At 41.0% G+C, this 21,405-nt stretch overlaps 1 non-coding gene across 1 annotated transcript; it reads right to left on the bottom strand.

The window, feature by feature from the left end:
* Positions 1 to 7,930: 7,930 nt before the first annotated feature.
* LOC130972224 (small nucleolar RNA R71) lies at positions 7,931 to 8,038 on the bottom strand. Its single transcript, XR_009083417.1, has one exon. It is a non-coding gene; the product is annotated as a small nucleolar RNA R71 (small nucleolar RNA).
* Positions 8,039 to 21,405: the final 13,367 nt, after the last annotated feature.

The following is a 21,405-nucleotide window of genomic DNA, read 5'->3' as shown; positions in this document are numbered from 1 at the left end:
GTCTTCCCGAGTTGTCTGGTTCTGTGCTGCGGCTGCACCGTTGGTGTTCCGGCCGTTCTGATGTGTCGTTGCTGTCTGATTTTGGCTGTTCTCCGTAGCATTCTTTGCTGTTTCAGGGCATCCATCACTCTTGTGTCCATATCTTCCACATTTGAAGCAGATTTGGTGAAGACCTTCATATTCAAGCCTGAATTCTTTTCCCAAAGCTGTGAATGTTGGCACCAATTTTTTCCTCAAATCAATTTCCACGCAAATACGAGCAAATTTACCCCTTGAGTGTATAGATGTGTGTTCATCCACTTTTAACATTGTTCCAAGCATTTTTCCTACTTTCCATAGAAAATACCTGTTATACAATTCTGCTGGAAGATTAGGTATTCTTACCCAGACTGCCACTTTCTGGACCTCGCATTCTTGGGGAATAAACAGGGGTCTCCATCTTTGCACCAAAAGGTAGTGATCAGCAATCATCCAGGGACCCTCGAATAAGGCATGAGAATAGTCCTCCTGACTCGAGAAACGAACTAGGAAGTAACCCCCCACAAGATCCATTACTCGAACTGCTTCTTTCTTTGACCATCTCCTATTTATCCATCTCTCTATTGTTTGAAGATTCAGATTCTTTCCTAGAGGTTTGATGATGAGTGCTTGCTTCCATGGTCTACACCATTCATCATATTCTTCTAGAGAGATATCTATAACTGGGTTGGGAGTGAAGGGAGTCTGCTGGCTCTCCATATGCTCCATGGGGTCTTCATCGGAGATGTAATCTTCAGTGATCATCTCAACAATTTCATACGGGTTTAGCTTATCCAAGCCATCACTCATAAGCCTATCCTTATAGGAAGGTTTAATGCTGGTTGTTGCAATATTATCAACCTGTATCCCTCCCATAGGTGTACCTTTTGATTCCTCCATAGTAATTTCTGGTGCCTCTTCTTCTTGAGTAACCTTCATAGTGTTTTTCGATAGCTCTTTACCGTTCATTTTTACTTTCTTTGTGCTCCTTTCTATCTGATCCTCCTCTTTTGGTGATCTTTTTTCAAGTTCAGGGCTAATTGTTGCTGCATTCAGAGAGAGCATTTTTGAAATCAGCAACGCCAGTAGTCAATTCACTGATTAAATAGTCTTTATCTATTGTATGTTCAATTGAATATCATACTTGTCCCTTTATTATTATTACACTACGAAAAATTATTAGTTGATGAATTGCAAGGAACAATCTTCTTTATTTAATTTGATGGAGTAATCAAATCACAGTTCACACACATATCTGAGTTTCATGCTGAGTTCCATGCTAGCTAGAACTCTCTTTTTTCTTCATTTTTACGATGCATATCTGAATCTCACACTAGAACCTATCTATTTGCGTATATCAAATAAGTTGCCACCTGGTAGAAGATATAACTCTTAATATATAGAGGATATATATAACATGGCACAAAACAGATAACATACATTGGACACCTGGTCCTTTTTAACTCTAATTTATTTTTTATAATAAATTTTAAATATTTAAAATTATTTTTTATTTTTAAATTAAATATTTATTTTTTATTTTTTAATAAAAACACTATTTTTTTACGCACCATAACAATCACTTATGTACTTATATTAATTAGTTTATTTGGATTACTGGTACGTTATACTATATACGCCTATAGCTTGGGCAATTGTTTACATGTGTGGTTGCATTCAGCTATCAACTCACCAAGGATATATAGGTACATGCCTTAGCTTATTGAGATTTTGTTTTTAAATTAAAAAAAAAAACATTTTTCTAGCTATCAAATAACACTTATATTTTTTCAATCGTGAAAACTATAAAACTCAAATAATTCCACAGCTTAAAAAAATTACAATTATATATGGGCATGAAAATCATGTTGAAATTTGAATTGATATATGATTTTGCTATTAATTAAGTAAATAACTCATGTCTGTTAGAGTTATTCTATGTGATATGGTCGTCATTATTGCACGATTATAACTCGGCCCCATAGCATTTATCAACGTACAATATAGCTCGTCATTTTTCGTTACTATTCGGAATTATGAGCCATAACTCGGCGATATTAATATTTCTATCGTAACCGACGTTCCAACGACAAAATAAGGTCGGTTACGATATCAATTACTCGAACGTTAGTATCGAGAAATATAACAGATGAGGAACTCATCATATAAAAGGGAAGTAGAACGTCTCTAGATACCTAGGTTTTCTTACAAGTAAGCTAGAGTACACACTGACTTAAACTTCGGAGTGCCTTTGCAGGTACATTCCACCCCCTTTGTATTGCTCGTGCTCTCATACAAACAACGAACACAAGAAGCTCGGATTCCAAGAGACGGACGTTCAACCTTGCAGCTCATAGCTCGGCTGATTTCGAGGAATTGAAGCCGATCTATTTCCCAAGCAAGATCAATTGGCGCCCACCGTGGGACCGAGAAAATCATATTTTTCTTTTGGTCCCATCACCTCCATCTGCGTCCATGGCTAACGTACCGCCTCCTTCACTGTCTGAACTCATGCGAATGGTAGCTGAGCTATAACAAGCTAATCAACGAATGGCCGACGAGAACCAAATAATGGCTGCCCAAATCGCTGAACTAAATCATGCTCGGATTGAGCACAACGTTGCTCATCGCCAGCAAGCAGAAGACGAGGAACATTAGTCCCAACCTTCTCATGTCTCGGAGACTGCTCGAGGCGAAGAGCAACAGCCCGAAGATGAAAAAGAAGAGGCCGACGACCTTGTAGGTCCCTTCACAGAAGAAGTGATGAACTTCGAACTACCGAAGAGGTTCACACTGCCGCTGACCCTCACGCCTTATGATGGACTCGGAGACCCGAGGAAGTTTCTAAAAAAATTCCGATCAATAATGATCTTCAATGGTGCATAAGATATAGTTTTATGTCGTTGTTTTCCGAATTATTTAGACGGCCCTGCACTTGATTGGTTGTGTGCTTTGCTTGCAGGTTCCATTTCGCGGTTTCACCAGTTGGCGAAGTTATTTGAAGAGCATTTCGCCGGATCCGCAATATACTTGCACGATTCCGATTACTTGAATACTATCAAGCAAGGACCAAACGAAAGCTTAAAGGACTACATGACCCGCTTCACCAAGGTGGCAATCAGCATACCAGACCTTCACCCCGAGGTCCATCTACACGCAATTAAAAGTGGCCTTCGACCCGAAAAGTTCCAGGAGACAATCGCAGTAGCCAAGCCGAAGACTCTAGCAGAATTTCGTGAGAAGGCAAAGGGACAAATTGATATAGAGGAGCTCAGACAAGCTCGGAAGTCTGACAAGTCACATCTCCGCGAAGATGATAAGAGCTTAACTACTAAGAAAAGTTTTAAACTAACACCTCGATTTGATTCTTATACGCAGTTTAACACTAAGAGAGAAGACATCATCAAAGAGATCTTGAATTCAAAACTGATCAAGCCACCAAGAAAAGCCGGTACCTACCAAGATGCAAAGAACGTGGACAAGTCGAAGTACTGCGCTTTCCACCAGAAACACGGCCACAATACTGATGACTGCGTGGTCGCCAAAGACCTTTTAGAACGACTAGCAAGGCAAGGACACCTCGACAAATACATTGGTGGTCACATCCAAAAACGCGGCCCTAGTTCCACAACAACCGACCTCTCTGAACAAAACCGAGGAAAAGAGAAGGCATCTTCAAGCCAATATGAAAGACCACGAGGTATAATCAATTGCATTTCAGGAGGATACGCTAGTGGAGGATACTCGAATTCGGCAAGGAAAAGATCGTTCAGAGCAATATGCTCGGTAAACGGACCACAGCAAGATGTAGCAATTACTAATCAACAACTAGAAGTCACTTTCACACACGCCGACTTCAACTCCAGTATACAAAATCTGGACGACCCTGTGGTAGTCACCCTTCAGCTAGGGGATCTGTTAGTAAAAAAAGTACTCTTGGATCCCGGAAGCAGTGCTGATGTTCTGTTCTACTCCACATTTCAAAAAATGAAGCTCAGCGACAACATGCTACAATCCACAGGAGGAGACTTGGTCGGTGATGAGCGGATAATTTGTACGCTTTTTGGCATTGTTTTTAGTATGTTTTTAGTGTGATCTAGTTAGTTTTTAGTATATTTTTATTAGTTTTTAATCAAAATTCACTTTTCTGGACTTTACTATGAGTTTGTGTGTTTTTCTGTGATTTCAGGTATTTTCTGGCTGAAATTGAGGGATCTGAGCAAAAATCTGATCCAGAGACTCAAAAGGACTGCAGATGCTGTTGGATTCTGACCTCCCTGCACTCGAAGTGGATTTTCTGGAGCTACAGAAGCCCAATTGGCGCGCTCTCAACGGCGTTGGAAAGTAGACATCCTGGGCTTTCCAGCAATATATGATAGTCCATACTTTGCCCAAGATTTGATGGCCCAAACCGGCGTTCAAAGTCACCTCAAGAAATTCCAGCGTTAAACGCCGGAACTGGCACCCAAATGGGAGTTAAACGCCCAAACTGGCATAAAAGCTGGCGTTTAACTCCAAGAGGAGTCTCTACACGAAAAAGCTTCATTTGCTCAGCCCAAGCACACACCAAGTGGGCCCGGAAGTGGATTTTTATGTCATTTACTCATCTTAGTACACCTTAGGCTACTAGTTTTCTATAAGTAGGACCTTTTACTATTGTATTTGACATCTTAATAGCTATCTTTGAGTTTTATGCTATCTTAGATCACTGGGAGGCTGGCCTCACGGCCATGCCTAGACCTTGTTCTTATGTATTTTCAACGGTGGAGTTTCTACACACCATAGATTAAGGTGTGGAGCTCTGCTGTACCTCGAGTATTAATGCAATTACTATTGTTCCTCTATTCAATTCCGCTTGTTCTTTGTCCAAGATATCACTTGTTCTTCAACTTGATGAAGGTGATGATTGTCACGGATCATCACCATTCACACTTATGAAAAAAGTGACTGACAACCACTCTTGTTCTACAAGCATCCGAGGCTTAGTGAATATCTCTTGGATTCCTGATACACGATGCATGGTTGATCGCCTGACAACTGAGTGCTCGCCTGACAAACGAGCCAGCCATTCCGTGAGATCAGAGTCTTCGTGGTATAGGCGAGAACTGATGGCGGCATTCAAGAGAATCCGGAAGGTCTAACCTTGTCTGTGGTATTCTGAGTAGGATTCAATGATTGAATGACTGTGACGTGCTTCAAACTCCTAGCAGGCGGGGCGTTAGTGACAGACGCAAAAGGATCGATGGATTTTATTCCGGCCTGACCGAGAACCGACAGCTGATTAGCCATATGCTGTGACAGAGCATGGGAACATTTTCACTGAGAGGATGGGAGGTAGCCATTGACAACGGTGAAACCCTACATGAGCTTGCCATGGAAAGGAGTAAGAAGGATTGGATGAAGACTGTAGGAAAGCAGAGAGACGGAAGGGAAGGCATCTTCATTCGCTTATCTGAAGCTCTCACCAATGATATACATAAGTATCTCTATCTTTATCTTTATGCTTTATTCATCATCTATACCCATTTGAGTCTGCCTGACTGAGATTTACAAGGTGACCATAGCTTGCTTCATAGCAACAATCTCTGTGGGATCGACCCTTACTCACGTAAGGTTTATTACTTGGACGACCCAGTGCACTTGCTGGTTAGTTGTGCGAAGTTGTGCTTATGCCATGGTATTGTGCACCAAGTCTTTGGAGCCATTACTAGGGATTATTTGAGCTGTGAAAAGTATTGATCACAATTTCGTGCACCAAGTTTTTGGCGCCGTTGCCGGGGATTGTTTGTGTATGGACAACTGACGGTTCATCTTGTTGCTTAGATTAGGTATTTATTTTTTTCGAAATTCTTGAAGATGAATTCTAGAGTTTCATGATGATTTGTTGAAATCTGGCTGGCTGAGAAGCCATGTCTAATCTCATTGGACCGAGGTTTCAACTTATCATCACAGAAGCTTGTTGATTTTTTTTTATCAATCTTGCTTTTGGAGCAGTGATCTGCTAAGGCTTGGCTGGCCTTTGGCCATGTCTAGTGTTTTGGACCGAAGCTTTCTTTGAAAGCTTGGCTGGCTGTGAAGCCATGTCTAATTCCTGGACCGGAGTCTTAGACTAGCATTGCACTGATTCCTGGAATTCTCATTAAGAATTTTGATATCTTTTTCCACTTAATTTTTGAAAATCACAAAAAAATTCACAAAATCATAAAAACCAAAAATATTTGATGTTTCTTGCTTGAGTCTAGTGTCTCATCTTAAGTTTGGTGTCAATTGCATACATTCATTCATGTGTCTCAAAGGATCTTCAAGTAATTCTTGATGATTTCTTACTCTGATCTTTGAATTCTTTTGACTTGAGTGTTTATGTGTCTCATATAGTGTCAGTAGTATACAAACTGCTAAGTTTGGTGTCTTGCATGCATTGTTATTTGATTCTTGTTGCATTTTGATTATTAAAAATCCAAAAATATTTTTAATTTGTGTCTTTTCAAGTCAATAATACAAAGAATTGAAGATTCAGAACATACTGCAGAGGAATTATACAGAAAAAGCTGGGCGTTCAAAACGCCCAGTGAAGAAGGACAGACTGGCGTTTAAACGCCAGCCAGGGTACCTGGTTGGGCGTTTAACGCCCAAAAAGGGTGCATTTTGGGCGTTAAACGCCAGAATGGATACCATTCTGGGCGTTTAACGCCAGGATGGCAAAGGGGGAAGATTTTGTTTTCAAAATCAATTTTTTTCAAGTTTTCAAAGTTTTTCAAAATCAAATCTTTTTCAAATCATATCTTTTCAATCAAATGTTTTCAAAATCAATTTCTTTCCTTTTTCAAAGATACTTACTAACAATTAATGATTTGATTGAACATCTCAAGATTGTTGCCTTTTCTGTTGAGAAAGGTTTAATGCTTGAATCATATCTTTTCTTGTTAGGCAAGTCATCATTTTTTAAAATCATATCTTTTTTTTTAATTGTTTTCAAAACATATCTTTTAAAATTGTTTTCAAATCATATCTTTTCAATCATGACTTTTTAATCATATCTTTTTCAAAATAAGTTTTCAATCAAATTTTTTTTTTCAAAAATCACTTGATTTCTTTTTCACTTTGAATTTTCGAAAATTATCAATCAATTTTTCAAAATGTTTTCAAAAATCTTTTCAATTGAATTTTCGAAAATTCTCTTCCCTCCTTCTCACATCCTTCTATTTATGGAGTACTACTCCTTCTTAATGCACAATTCGAACTCCATCTAATTAAAGTTCGAATTCTTCTCCTTCTTCTTTCTTCTATTTTTCTTTTCCTCTGACACCTCAAGGAATCTCTATACTGTGACATAGAGGATTCCATATTTTCTTGTTTTCTTCTCTTTCATATGAGCAGGAACAAAGACAAAGGCATTCTTGTTGAAGCTGACCCTGAACCTGAAAGGACCTTGAAGCGAAAGCTAAGAGAAGCTAAGGCACAACTCTCTGTAGAGGACCTAACAGAAATCTTCAAAGAAGAAGAAGACATGGCAGCCGAAAATAACAACAATGCCAACAATGCAAGGAAGGTGCTGGGTGACTTTACTGCACCTACTCCCGACTTCTATGGGAGAAGCATCTCTATCCCTGCCATTGGAGCAAACAACTTTGAGCTTAAGCCTCAGTTGGTTTCTCTACTACAACAGAATTGCAAGTTCCATGGACTTCCAATGGAAGATCCTCATCAGTTTTTAGCTGAATTCTTGCAAATCTGTGACACAGTCAAGACTAATGGGGTTGACCCTGAGGTCTACAGACTGATGCTATTCCCTTTTGCTGTAAGAGACAGAGCTAGAATATGGTTGGACTCACAACCTAAAGACAGCCTGGACTCTTGGGAAAAGCTAGTCAATGCCTTCTTGGCAAAGTTCTTTCCACCTCAAAAATGGAGTAAGCTTAGAGTGGAAGTCCAAACCTTCAGACAGAAGGATGGAGAATCCCTCTATGAAGCTTGGGAAAGATACAAACAATTAATCAGAAAGTGTCCCTCAGACATGCTTTCTGAATGGAGCATCATAGGTATTTTCTATGATGGTCTCTCTGAACTATCCAAGATGTCTTTGGATAGCTCTGCTGGAGGATCTCTTCATCTGAAGAAGACGCCTACAGAAGCTCAAGAGCTAATTGAAATGGTTGCAAATAACCAATTCATGTACACTTCTGAAAGGAATCCTATGAACAATGGGACAAGTCAGAAGAAAGGCGTTCTTGAGATTGATACTCTGAATGCCATATTGGCTCAGAATAAGATATTGACTCAACAAGTCAATTTGATTTCTCAAAGTCTGTCTGGAATGCAAAATGCACCAAGCAGTACTAAGGATGCTTCATCTGAGGAAGAAGCTTATGATCCTGAGAACCCTTCAATGGAAGAGGTGAATTACCTAGGAGAACCCTATGGAAACACTTATAATTCTTCATGGAGAAATCACCCAAATTTCTCATGGAAGAATCAAGAGAGACCTCAACAAGGTTTCAACAACAATAATGGTGGAAGAAACAGGTTTAGCAATGGCAAGCCTTTTCCATCTTCTTCTCAGCAACAGACAGAGAATTCTAAGCAGAACCCCTCTGACTTAGCAACCATGGTCTCTGATCTAATCAAAACCACTCAAAGTTTCATGACTGAAACAAGGTCCTCCATTAGGAATTTGGAAGGACAAGTGGGACAGCTGAGCAAGAAAGTTACTGAACTCCCTCCTAGTACTCTCCCAAGTAATATAGAAGAAAATCCAAAAGGAGAGTGCAAGGCCATCAATATGGCCGAATTTGGAGAGGAAGGGGAGGAAGTGAACGCCACTGAGGAAGGCCTCAATGGGCGTGCACCAACCTCCAATGAGTTCCCCAATGAGGAACCATGGGAATCTGAGGCTCAAAATGAGACCATAGAGATTCCATTGGACTTACTTCTGCCTTTCATGAGCTTTGATGAGTATTCTTCCTCTGAAGAGGATGAGTATGTCACTGAAGAGCAAGTTGCTAAACACCTTGGAGCAATCATGAAGCTAAATGACAAGTTATTTGGAAATGAGACTTGGGAGAATGAACCTCCTTTGCTCACCAAAGAACTGGATGACTTGTCTAGGCAGAAATTACCTCAAAAGAAACAAGATCCTGGGAAGTTTTCAATACCTTGTACCATAGGCACCATGACCTTCAAGAAGGCTCTGTGTGACTTAGGGTCAAGTGTAAACCTCATGCCTCTCTCTGTAATAGAGAAGCTAGGAATCTTTGAGGTACAAGCTGCAAGAATCTCACTAGAGATGGCAGACAACTCCAGAAAACAAGCTCATGGACTTGTAGAGAGTGTTTTGGTGAAAGTTGAAGACCATTACATCCCTACTGATTTCATAGTCCTAGAGGCTGGGAAGTGCATGGATGAATCCATCATCCTTGGCAGACCCTTCCTAGCCACAGCAAAGGCTGTGATTGATGTTGATGGAGGTGAACTGATCATTCAAGTGGATGAAGAATCCTATGTGTTTAAGGCTCAAGGATATCCCTCTGTCACCATGGAGAAGAAGCATGAAGAGCTTCTCTCAAATCAGAGACAAACAGAGCCCCCACAGTCAAACTCTAAGTTTGGTGTTGGGAGGCCACAACCAAACTCTAAGTTTGGTGTTGAACCCCCACATTCAAACTCTAAGTTTGGTGTTGGGAGGTTCCAACATTGCTCTGAGTATCTGTGAGGCTCCATGAGAGCCCTCTGTCAAGCTACTGACATTAAAGAAGCGCTTGTTGGGAGGCAACCCAATGATTATATTTTATATAGTTCCTTTTGTTATTTTATGTTTTTTGTAGGTTGATGATCATAAGAAGTCACAAAATCCATTGAAAAAGCAAAAACAAAATGAAAAACAGAAAGAAAAACAGCACACCCTGGAGGAAGATGTTGCTGGCGTTCAAACGCCAGTAAACCTAGCAGTTGGGTGTTTAACGCCCAGTCTGGCACCATTCTGGGCGTTTAACGCCAGAAAGGGGCACCAGACTGGCGTTAAACGCCAGAAAAGGGCAAGAACCTGGCGTTAAACGCCAGGAATGGGCATCAGCCCGGCGTTTAACGCCAGAAATGGCTCAAAACGTGATTTTGAGCAACATTTGGTGCAGGGATGACTTTTCCTTGACACCACAGGATCTGTGGACCCCACAGGATCCCCACCAACCCCACCACCACTCTCTCTCTTCTCCCCCCATTCACCAATCACCTCAATACCTCTTCCCCAAAACCCCTTCACCTATCAAATCCCATCTTTCTCTTCACCACTCACATCCATCTTTCATAAAACCCCACCAACCTCACCCTTCAAATTCAAACCACTTTCCCTCCCAAACCCACCCATAATGGCCGAACCCCAACTCCCCTCTCTCCTATAAATACCCTTCTTCAATCCTTCATTTTCACACAACCTAAACACCACTTCCCCCCTCCTTGGCCGAAAACATAAAGCCATCTCCTTCTTCCTCATTTCTTCTTCTTCTACTCTCTTCTTTCTTCTTTTGCTCGAGGACGAGCAAACCTTTTAAGTTTGGTGTGGTAAAAGCGTTGCTTTTTCGTTTTTCCATAACCATTTATGGCATCCAAGGCCGGAGAAACCTCTAGAAAGAGGAAAGGGAAGGCAAAAGCTTCCACCTCCGAGTCATGGGAGATGGATAGATTCATCTCAAGGGTGCATCAAGACCACTTCTATGATGTTGTGGCCTTGAAGAAGGTGATCCCCGAGGTCCCCTTTTCACTCAAAAAGGGTGAATATCCGGAGATCCGCCATGAGATCCGAAGAAGAGGTTGGGAAGTGCTTACCAACCCCATTCAACAAGTCGGAATCTTGATGGTTCAAGAGTTCTATGCCAATGCATGGATCACCAAGAACCATGATCAAAGTGTGAACCCGGATCCAAAGAATTATCTTACTATGGTTCGGGGGAAATACTTGGATTTTAGTCCGGAAAATGAAAGGTTAGCATTCAACTTGCCCATGATGCAAGGAGATGAACATCCTTACACTAGAAGGGTCAACTTTGATCAAAGGTTGGACCAAGTCCTCACAGTCATATGTGAAGAGGGCGCACAATGGAAGAGAGATTCAAGAGGCAAGCCGGTTCAATTGAGAAGGCATGACCTCAAACCCGTGGCTAGAGGATGGTTGGAGTTCATCCAACGCTCAATCATTCCCACTAGCAACCGGTCCGAAGTTACTCTAGACCGGGCCATCATGATTCATAGCATCATGATTGGAGAAGAAGTGGAAATTCATGAGGTCATAGCCCAAGAACTCTACAAAGTGGCGGACAAGTCCTCCACCTTGGCAAGACTAGCCTTTCCTCATCTCATTTGTCACCTCTGTTATTCAGTTGGAGTGGACATAGAAGGAGACACCCCCATTGATGAGGACAAGCCCATCACCAAGAAAAGGATGGAGCAAACAAGAGACCCCTCTCATCATGAGATCCCTGAGATACCTCAAGGGATGCACTTCCCTCCACAAAACTATTGGGAGCAAGTAAACACCTCCCTAGGAGAATTGAGTTCCAACATGGGACAACTAAGGGTGGAGCACCAAGAGCATTCCATTCTCCTCCATGAAATTAGAGAAGATCAAAGAATCATGAGAGAGGAGCAACAAAGACAAGGAAGAGACATTGAGGAGCTCAAGCACTCCATAAGACCTTCAAGAGGAAGAACAAGCCGCCATCACTAAGGTGGACCCGTTCTTTAATCTCCTTGATCTTTAATTTTCTGTTTTTCGGATTTTAGTGCTTTATATTATCCATGTTTGTGTCTTATGATCATTAGTGTCTTAGTGTCTATGCCTTAAAGTTATGAATGTCCTATGAATCCATCACCTTTCTTAAGATTGTTCTTAATTAAAAAAGAAAAGAATTGCATGAATTTTGAATTTTATAACAGTTTAATTATCTTGATGTGGTGGCAACACTTTTTGTTCTCTGAATGTATGCTTGAACAGTGCATATGTCTTTTGAATTTGTGGTTCATGAATATTGGCTCTTGAAAGAATGATGAAAAAGGAGACATGTTACTGAGGATCTGAAAAATCATAAAAATGATTCTTGAAGCAAGAAAAAAAGCAGTGAATACAAAAAAAAAAAGAAACCGAAAAAAAAAACCGAAAAAGAAAAAAAGAGAGAAAGAAAAAGAAAGAAATTAAGTTGTGATCCAAGGCAATAAGAGTGTGCTTAAGAACCCTGGACACCTCTAATTGGGGACTTTAGCAAAGCTGAGTCACAATCTGAAAAGGTTCACCCAATTATGTGTCTGTGGCATGTATGTATCCGGTGGTAATACTGGAAGACAGAGTGCTTTGGGCCACAGCCAAGACTCAATAAGTAGCTGTGTTCAAGAATCATCATATTTAACTAGGAGAATCAATAACACTATCTGGATTCTGAGTTCCTAAAGAAGCCAATCATTCTGAGTTCCAAAGGATAAAGTGAGATGCCAAAACTATTCAGAGGCAAAAAGCTAAAAGCCCCGCTCATCTAATTAATACTGATCTTCATAGATGTTTTTGGAGTTCATTGCATATTCTCTTCCTTTTATCCTATTTGATCTTCAGTTGCTTGGGGACAAGCAACAATTTAAGGCTGGTGTTGTGATGAGCGGATAATTTGTACGCTTTTTGGCATTGTTTTTAGTATGTTTTTAGTGTGATCTAGTTAGTTTTTAGTATATTTTTATTAGTTTTTAATCAAAATTCACTTTTCTGGACTTTACTATGAGTTTGTGTGTTTTTCTGTGATTTCAGGTATTTTCTGGCTGAAATTGAGGGATCTGAGCAAAAATCTGATCCAGAGACTCAAAAGGACTGCAGATGCTGTTGGATTCTGACCTCCCTGCACTCGAAGTGGATTTTCTGGAGCTACAGAAGCCCAATTGGCGCGCTCTCAACGGCGTTGGAAAGTAGACATCCTGGGCTTTCCAGCAATATATGATAGTCCATACTTTGCCCAAGATTTGATGGCCCAAACCGGCGTTCAAAGTCACCTCAAGAAATTCCAGCGTTAAACGCCGGAACTGGCACCCAAATGGGAGTTAAACGCCCAAACTGGCATAAAAGCTGGCGTTTAACTCCAAGAGGAGTCTCTACACGAAAAAGCTTCATTTGCTCAGCCCAAGCACACACCAAGTGGGCCCGGAAGTGGATTTTTATGTCATTTACTCATCTTAGTACACCTTAGGCTACTAGTTTTCTATAAGTAGGACCTTTTACTATTGTATTTGACATCTTAGTAGCTATCTTTGAGTTTTATGCTATCTTAGATCACTGGGAGGCTGGCCTCACGGCCATGTCTAGACCTTGTTCTTATGTATTTTCAACGGTGGAGTTTCTACACACCATAGATTAAGGTGTGGAGCTCTGCTGTACCTCGAGTATTAATGCAATTACTATTGTTCCTCTATTCAATTCCGCTTGTTCTTTGTCCAAGATATCACTTATTCTTCAACTTGATGAAGGTGATGATTGTCACGGATCATCACCATTCTCACTTATGAACAAAGTGACTGACAACCACTCTTGTTCTACAAGCATCCGAGGCTTAGTGAATATCTCTTGGATTCCTGATACACGATGCATGGTTGATCGCCTGACAACCGAGTGCTCGCCTGACAAACGAGCCAGCCATTCCGTGAGATCAGAGTCTTCGTGGTATAGGCGAGAACTGATGGCGGCATTCAAGAGAATCCGGAAGGTCTAACCTTGTCTGTGGTATTCTGAGTAGGATTCAATGATTGAATGACTGTGACGTGCTTCAAACTCCTAGCAGGCGGGGCGTTAGTGACAGACGCAAAAGGATCGATGGATTTTATTCCGGCCTGACCGAGAACCGACAGCTGATTAGCCATATGCTGTGACAGAGCATGGGAACATTTTCACTGAGAGGATGGGAGGTAGCCATTGACAACGGTGAAACCCTACATGAGCTTGCCATGGAAAGGAGTAAGAAGGATTGGATGAAGACTGTAGGAAAGCAGAGAGACGGAAGGGAAGGCATCTTCATTCGCTTATCTGAAGCTCTCACCAATGATATACATAAGTATCTCTATCTTTATCTTTATGCTTTATTCATCATCTATACCCATTTGAGTCTGCCTGACTGAGATTTACAAGGTGACCATAGCTTGCTTCATAGCAACAATCTCCGTGGGATCGACCCTTACTCACGTAAGGTTTATTACTTGGACGACCCAGTGCACTTGCTGGTTAGTTGTGCGAAGTTGTGCTTATGCCATGGTATTGTGCACCAAGTCTTTGGAGCCATTACTAGGGATTATTTGAGCTGTGAAAAGTATTGATCACAATTTCATGCACCAGTCGGCTTCTCAGGAGAACGAGTTCCAATACTCGGATCAGTGTGGTTACAAACCACACTGAGTGAGCATCCTCTTTCAAAAACTAATGATATTCAATATTTAGTAGTTGATTGTTTCAGTTCATATAACCTTATTCTTGGCTGACCTTTTTTGAACAAGTTCGGCGCCATTGTTTCTACCGTTCATCTGTGTGTTAAGTTTCCACTACAGGACGATCAAGTCGTAACAATCCACGGAGATCATAAAGAGGAACGACAATGCTACAACATCAGCATGAAATTCCAAAACCGCTCAACGCTATAAGTCAACAATGTCGACCTCAAACAAAAGGACCACGCACTGGCCGACCTTGACCCAAGAGCTGATTTTCTCGAACGCCCAAAACCTTACGATGACCTACAAAAAGTGTATTTAAATAATGATCCTAACAAATTTACTTACGTAGGTACATCGATCAACACATCTGAGTTACAGGCCATAACGATCTTCCTGCAAGAACACGCCGACCTTTTTGCGTGGACACCTTCAGACATGTCCGGAATTGACCCACAAATTATCAGTCACAAACTAGCAATAAACTCGGCGGTCCGACCAGTACAGCAGAAGAAAAGAAAGCTCGGAGAGGAGAAAAAGAGAGCGTCACTAGAAGAAACCCAAAAGCTCATCAACGCAGAATTTATCAAAGAAACCAGATTTACTACCTGGTTAGCCAATGTGGTAATGGTAAGAAAACAAAATGGTAAGTGGCGCATGTGCGTCGACTTCACTGATTTAAACAAAGCATGCCCAAAGGACTCTTACCCTCTACCATCCATAGACTCTTTAGTAGACAACGCATCAGGTTATGCTACTTTAAGTTTTATGGATGCGTATTCGGGGTATAATCAAATACTCATGCACCCCTCCGATCAAAATAAAACAACTTTTATCACTGACTTCGGTAACTATTGTTATAAAGTTATGCCATTTGGATTAAAGAACGCAGGAGCAACTTACCAACACCTTATGGATAAAGTGTTCGCCAAACAGATCGGCAGAAATATCGAAGTCTACGTCGATGATATGGTCGCCAAAACACAAATCGGACATAATCACATCAGCGACCTTATAGAAATATTCGGCCAGATTCGCCAGTACAACATGCGCCTCAACCCCGAGAAATGTGCATTCGCTGTTTAAGGGGGTAAGTTTTTAGGGTTTTTACTAACATGCAGGGGAATAGAAGCCAATCCAGACAAATGCAGAGCAGTGCTGGACATGGCCAGCCCTAAAACAGTCAAAGAAGTTCAGCGCCTCACAGGACGACTTGCCGCACTTTCCAGATTTGTTCCTTGCCTAGCATCAACTTCTATTCCTTTTTTCCAAACAACAAAAAAGAAAAACAGATTTGAGTGTAACGACGATTGTGAGAAAGCCTTTTCAAAATTAAAAACAACTCTCTCACAACTGCCGATTTTGCAAAAGCCTTTACAAGGGGAAGATTTATTTCTATATCTGTCAGTTACTGACTGGGCGATAAGTTCGGACCTTGTTACAGAAAGAAACAAAGTTCAGCATCCGATATATTTTGTTAGTAAGACTCTCCAGCATGCCGAGCTCAATTATCCGAGGATAGAGAAGCTCGCACTAGCACTAATATTCTCGGCCCGGCGTCTCCGACCTTACTTCCAGAGCCATGTTATACACGTCAGAACCAATCACCCACTAAGACAAGTATTACACAAACCAGAAATTGCAGGACGACTTATAAAATGGGTAGTTGAATTATCTGAGTTCGATATCAGATACCAATCCAAAGGACCGATCAAGTCTCAATTTCTGGCAGATTTTATCGCCGAGCTTACAATGCCATCAGAAGAAGATCATACAAAACAATGGACCTTATATGTAGACGGATCTTCAAATAATGAGGGCTGTGGAGCAGGAGTCCGTCTGGAGGCCGAGGACGGATTCATACTGGAACATTCAATACACCTAGCTTTCAAAGCCAGCAACAACCAATCCGAATACGAAGCACTGATCGCCGGACTCTGACTTTGTCTAGATCTCCAAATCTCGGCGATCAAGGTATATTGTGATTCACTATTAGTGGTACAGCAAGTAAATGACCTTTTTCAGGTAAAATATCCTCTCCTCTCTAAATATCTGCTATTAGTAAAGAAATTATCAACAAAATTTGCCAAATTTGAAATACAACATATACCACGCGAACAAAATCAAAGAGCCGACATCTTATCTAAACTCGGCAGTACACAGTCCGAGTTATCTACACTACAACAGTTTACCATAACATCACCCACTGTTACTCTGACAAACGTGTTAAGTGTTACACAGGAAAAAGATTGGAGGGACGACTTTATACACTATCTACAAACAGGTGATATACCAGAAGGGGTTGAGAATAATAAAAAGTTCCGACGACAAGCATCCTCCTTCACAATATTCAATGGAATACTGTATCGACGAGGTCATACTCGCCCTCTACTCAAATGCCTTAACAAGTCAAAAGCTGACATAGCATTAGCCGAGGCACATGAAGGAATCTGTGGCACACATACAGGGGCTCGGAGCTTAGCATCCAAGATCCTCCGAGCTGGATTCTTCTAGCCTACATTGAAACAGGACAGCCAACAAAAAATCCGGTCCTGCAACAATTGCCAAAGACACGCACCACTGATACACATACCCGCCGAGCAATTGCATCATTCAGACATCAGTTGGCCATTTAACCAATGGGGTTTAGATATACTCGTCCGTTCCCTACGGCACCGGGCCAGGTAAAATTTCTCATTGTCGGCATTGATTATTTCTCCAAATGGATGGAAGCCCAACCTTTGGCAAAAATCACATCCCAGCAAATGATATCATTCGTTTGGAAAAACATTATTTGCCGTTTCGGCATACCTCAACATATCATAATTGACAATGGTCGCCAGTTCGCCGATCAGAAATTTCAAACTTTTTTGCAGAATCTCAAAATAAAGCAGCATTTCGCCTCTGTTGAGCATCCTCAGACGAACGGACTAGCTGAGGCCGCAAATAAAGTCATCCTACATGCACTAAAGAAGAAACTAGATGACGCCAAGGGGCTCTGGGCCGAGCTAATACCTAAAGTCCTTTGGGGGTACAACACCACCCCACAAATATCAACAAAAGAAACACCATTCAAGCTGGTATATGGCTCGGAAGCTATGGTACCTCTGGAGATATCCCAAAGCTCATTCAGAACACAACTCGGCAATCATGACGAAGCTCGGAAGGCCGAACTCGATACCATAGAAGAAATACGAGACCTCACTACACTACGTCAAAGAGCGGCACAACACGCACTAGCTCGCCAATACAACAGAACGGTCAAGAATAGATCATTTTCAAAAGGAGACTTGATACTTCGGAAAACAGAAACTGCTCGGAAACCACCAACACATGGAAAGCTCGCAGCTAACTGGGACGGTCCATACCGAGTATCAGAAGTACTCGGCCAAGGAGCATACAAGCTAGAATCACTAGATGGTAAACTCTTGCCTAATACATGGAATGTGTCTTCCCTAAAGAAATTTTATAGTTAAAAAGCAGGGACAGGCTTGTACTCTTTTTCCTACTACCAAGATTTTATCCCAAGGGGTTTTGCTTGGAGAGGTTTTAACGAGGCTAGCCTACCTGCACCTTTGTATTTAAAGGTTCAAAAAGACTCTGAATATAAGACGAATATTATCTTACCCTCTATCAAATAACTGTGTGAATGATATTGTCAATCAAACATAACTCTATCCATACAGCTCAGACAAACGCCAATACTCGTCTAAGCTACGAACTACCAATAACAGACAATCTCATCAACCGCAAAGCCAATAAACTCGGAACACTTTCCGAACAATCAGAAACAGCTTTTTCTTAAATAAAAAGTACCACATTCAAAATTCAAACAAACAAGTCAATTCAAAAGTTCTACACCACCACAAACTATTACATATGCAAAACAAATTCAAAAAGTTTTTAACAAACACACATTAAGCATTATTCGCTTCATCTTCTGCGTCACCATCATCCTCGATTAGCTGACCATCCCACACTATCTTTCCGGGGTCCATACCAGAGAGATCGGCATCTGGTACCAAAAACCCTACATGCAACCTTGCCCTTTCAAAACCTTCAACAAAAGAATCCAATATCTCATCCGCCTTTTTCTTCTCCATATCCTTAAATTGAGCAGTGACCTCAATAAGACGAGATTGCATGCTCGCCAAATCACTTTCCTTCTTCTTCAAATCTTCGACGTCTCTGACAAAACTTTCTTTTGTCTCTTTTAATAATTTCTCGGTCTCAGTTAACCGACTCTGAAGCTCGGCAGAAGCACCTTTTTCCTTGCTCAGCTCTTCCTTTAACAAAGAAATTTCACTCTTCTCCCCTGAAACCTTCTTATACTTCAACTCTTGGCTCCGTCCAAGACTGGCAAGGCGCAGTCCGACAACCTAAGACAAAATCAATAAAAAATAAATCTTACACCAACTCAGAAAACAAATGAAAACAAAAACAAATTCGGTAATTACCTGCATATACTGCCCAATAGCCATATCACCAACTTCCTTGGCAAGAGAAACATCAGCGGAAGACTGGCAATACTCGTCAACCACAGCCATATACGGATACTCCTTTCCCCACACAGAAAAGCACTCACTATGCTCAGATATCTCATGAAGTTTTTTATGGTTACCCATAAAAGCTTGTATTTCTTCTAAAGGAACTAAATGTTCCTTCTCATCAGAATTCTCAGAAAGTTCAACAACATCCGACTTCCTCTTTTTTAAAATTACCTTAGTCCGACCACGCGGAGGTTGAGTAACCTCTCCAGTTCCAGCTCCTTTTTCAGCATTAGAAGAAGACACTTCTTTGTCCAAATTCTTGGTCTTAAAACGCGACCTTAAAGATGCAGCCGAGACACCAGGATACTTCCCGCCTACAAAAAACAATTCATGTTAAACATTTTTAACAGAATAACATAGAAATCGGCATAAAACCTAACACTCACCCAAGTACTCTACAACAGCATCTTTATCCTCCTCCCACTTCAGCAACTCATACATCGATATTAAATTTTTACGATCAACATTTTCCACTAAAAACTCTATCAGACATTCATTCCTCGGGGATATCACCTTTGGGCCGAGTATATTTTGGGGCTCCGAGCACCAAAACAGTGGAAATTTCTCAGCGAGATTTTCATCAATGAAAAACGGGAAATCCTTCTCCGAACCTCTGACTTTAAAATACATCTCCTTAAAGTCTTTAAATGACGACTTATATAGCTTGAAAATCCCAAAACCCGGAGTACTGTTAAAGTTCACCTAACCCCCCTTCCACACCCCTTTAGCTTGGAATAAGGAAAATAACAGATCAACGGATGGCACCTCCTCAAGGAATTCCATCAGAACCTCAAAAGATCGAAGGAAAGCCCACCCATTTGGGTGAAGCTGTGATGGAGCGCAGTTTAACTGCTTCAAAATCTGACATTCAAACTCCGTAAACGGTAGCCTCACCCGCAATTCTTCAAGCACACAACTATGCATGTAGAAAAATCCAAACCCCCATTCCCGGTGGTACACTCTATCATCAAAACTGCATGGTAACAACTCTACCTTAACTCCAAAACCCACCCTCACTATTTTAGTCACATCAACCTCCTTCACCGTCGCTTCATCAGAGAACAATGACACACGCGATTTCACATCCTCTCCTACCCAATCATAAGACCAATCCACCTTATCCTTTTTCTCTTTCTCGAACCCCATCATCCCACCAAACAGCATACAAACGAAAGAAAGAAGAGGGAAGAGGGAGAAGGATGAAGAAACAGATCAGAAATGAAGAAGCAGAATCATACATCTCTTATTCATTCTGCAAAAAAACAAGCAGATAACCAATCGCCAAAAACAGCCAACAAAAATCTCCAAAGATCAAAGCTATTAAAACCACAAATGTTCCAAATGATAACTCCCACTCCCAAAGCCACATCAAATAGCGAACCCAACATTGGAAACCGGCAAAATTAAATAAAGCCATTACTCTTTCTCTCTCATCAGAAACTAACGGACACGACTCCCCACGTACAAAATAAAAATATAAAACAAAACACCCTCTTTTAATGAAGTAAGTTGACCTGGGGGCTCACCCTCTAACCCACGTAAGCCGAGTTATAACTCATCCATAAGCTCAACCTGCTTCATTAAAATTCTCCTCAGGCTAAGCTTGGGGCCTGTGATATGGTCGTCATTATTGCACGATTATAACTCGGCCCCATAGCCATTACCAACGTACAATATAGCTCGTCATTTTCTGTTACTATTCGGAATTATGAGCCATAACTCGGCGATATTAATATTTCTATCGTAACCGACGTTCCAACGACAAAATAAGGTTGGTTACGATATCAATTACTCGAACGTTAGTACCGAGAAATGTAACAGATGAGGAACTCATCATATAAAAGGGAAGTAGAACGTCTCTAGATACCTAGGTTTTCTTTCAAGTAAGCTAGAATACACACTGACTTAAGCTTCGGAGTGCCTTTGCGGGTACATTCCACCCCCTTTGTATTGCTCGTGCTCTCATACAAACAACGAACACAAGAAGCTCGGATTCCAAGAGACGGACGTTCAACCTTGCAGCACATAGCTCGGCTGATTTCGAGGAATTGAAGCCGATCTATTTCCCAGGCAAGATCACTATGTTTTTTTTATTGAAAAGTAATAACAAAACAAATAAAATATAAAAAAAAAAGCAAAAAATTACTTAAAACGTAAAACAGTTTCGTTGGATGCTATTCTCAAATTCTTTTTAAGACAACAAAAATTTTGTTTGATGAGTACGAGTCTTCGTTGTAGTCTTTGTCATAATATTTATCACTTTATTTTTATCTCTCAAGATCAACCGTACGACAACGGAAGTGCAAAATTGCAGCAGTTCTTTTGTGGATTAAACCGCCGTGAAACGAAATTCCAGCGGTTTGTTAAGCGACGCCTGTTAGAGGGTGGTAATCTG

This window comes from Arachis stenosperma, chromosome 3 (genome assembly GCF_014773155.1).
Source record: "Arachis stenosperma cultivar V10309 chromosome 3, arast.V10309.gnm1.PFL2, whole genome shotgun sequence".
In the NCBI taxonomy this organism is placed as follows: Eukaryota; Viridiplantae; Streptophyta; class Magnoliopsida; order Fabales; family Fabaceae; genus Arachis; species Arachis stenosperma.
Note: the sequence above shows the minus strand (reverse complement) of the source record. Positions and strands in the feature narration are given on the sequence as shown.